Source organism: Leptidea sinapis, chromosome 11 (genome assembly GCF_905404315.1).
Source record: "Leptidea sinapis chromosome 11, ilLepSina1.1, whole genome shotgun sequence".
Taxonomy (NCBI): Eukaryota; Metazoa; Arthropoda; class Insecta; order Lepidoptera; family Pieridae; genus Leptidea; species Leptidea sinapis.
Genome location: NC_066275.1, coordinates 637,088 through 639,522, shown reverse-complemented (window position 1 = coordinate 639,522; position 2,435 = coordinate 637,088).

Below are 2,435 nucleotides of genomic sequence, written 5' to 3'. Positions count from 1 at the left end.
ATAAATACATGATCATATTCGGTTTGGGCGAACCATCGGACGCGGTTCGGTAGCGGAACATATTCGGCGATGAGCGGAATATCTAACGTTCGGACCGTACCGTGTACGACGGCGGACCGATTAATGCGAGGCGCCCGTTCAAGCCCACCGGGCCGTCCGATGGTCCGGCCGTACCAAATCCGATCATGTGTTTAGGCTATAAACCTAGGCCCTAGACTCTTGATCACAGAACAGGTAAATTACTTTCGAGATGTTTTTGCATTTGTTTGTGTGAGACGTGTACGGTCAGAACATAAATAAACAAACCAATAATTTTATATATATTTTAAAATAGTTTTCATAGACATGTACTTCATATGGAACTTATAACGATATTATAATAGTGAATATTTAATATAATGAATATAAAATGAATAATGTAATTTCTTCAACTCCAGACACTTTGCACTCTTCCTCATCCTCACTTTTATCCGATGAATCATTTGTGTTAACTGTAATTCGTTCTGATATTACTATATCTAAAATCTCATCCGTGCTTTGAAATTTCTAATAACTTTACAATAATAAAACTGAACAGTAAATACTATGATAATTTATACATCTAGATAGAGCTGCGGCTCTTGCTGTTAGACAACCGGTGAAAACAGGACAGGTTTATTACTTTAATGTGCCTGACAAGCTACATCTTACAATCGCGACTTATATGGCACTTTGTGTAAGCATTGCTCATAATATAGGTTTACTGTCAACCAGCTGTCACAGTCTATTTAGAGGTATAAATGATCTACGAATAAATGTTAAAAAAAGTGTGTGTGTCAGTTACGACGCACGACTGGAGTTTACTCCTCAAGAACGATTGTCTTTGAACAGGTACTAAACAAAATCAAGTCCATTGGGTTACAAACAGACATACAGCAGAAGCTAATAAAAGCGTATTCATTAAAAAAGATCGACTCATATGTAAGGGTAAATAAACGCATTAATGAAAATTCTTAAAGAATATATATATTTTTATTTTATTTACATTTTTTAAGACTATTCGACGAAATATTATAGGTATATCAAATATTTTAAATTTTAATAGATCTTACATGATTACACCATTATAATTATATAATCGAATCATTAATTATCATAACTGAAACTACAAAAATAGTTAATAGAAAATAAATAATAATAACTTTAAAAAAATTATAGATAAAAAAATAAAAATTGTCTATTTGGCGTGAAATGCGCTTTATATACTCTCCATATTAAATTAAACATTTAATTATGTGCATAGCTCATATTAATTTGTATGAACTATATTGATAATTCAATATTTAATAAATATAAAGCACTCTTAGTACCCACGTGCTTATCAGATTTTCCTCCATAATTTATAGAATTTTTACTTAACTTTATGAAAGTATAATAAAATCAATTCAAATAAAATAACAACCCTTTAAAATACAACAAAGTGAAAGGTGCGCGAGAAATGATGCGCACCAAAAACGTTACTATGCTATAATTCATGAGTAGGTTTTACCCTCCATATTTTTCTCATACCGGGCGCCTTATATGAAAATCGGTTCTTAAGGAGTAAATTAACTATATTTATTTATATATACAAACTCTATAATTATTTATTTAACTGAACATACATACCTTATTTAAGGTAAAATACATAACTCCGAGATGTGTGTACCAAGGAATAAATCTAACTTACTCGGATATTATTATTATTACAAGTATTCTGTCATTCTATAATTAGTTTTATTACCTAATAGTCGGTTGAAACTATTTAACTTTATATTAACTATGTAAACATAATACAAAACTTACAAAGTAACTTCTATCGTTATATCAAAGTAATAATAATGATTAATCTAATGGTTATTACGCATCAACAAGTACGAACTGTAATTAATTGTTACTTTATAAAAAATATACAAACTAGAATTTATATAAAACAATTTAAATCACAAGATAATGTTAAAAATGAACAAATAATAATAATAATTGAAGTAATAATGATAGCGTGAGCAAACTCGAACTAGTAGGTACTTGGGTTCAAAGTCGGGTGGATATCGCCAGTATCTAACCAATACAGAACATAATTATAGTGTAACTATTTCAAGGGGAAAATAATAATGACTTTGTTGTATTGACTCACGCGCCCGAATGTAAGCATGATACTAAAAATATTGGCGAGATTATTTTACTCTTATTGATGTGAAACATCAATTGGCGGAGGGTATCTGTTTATTGTGGTAAAGTAGAACATAATTATTTTAACAGTGTAATAATTATTATACTTTCATTTGTTGAGTAAATGCTTAAACAGTGGTCCTAACCTTATAACCCGAATTTCAAAAGTTCCGTTTATTGTTGTGAAACAGAACATACATAATTATTTTAACAATTATATAAGAATTACATCATTTCCTGGAGAA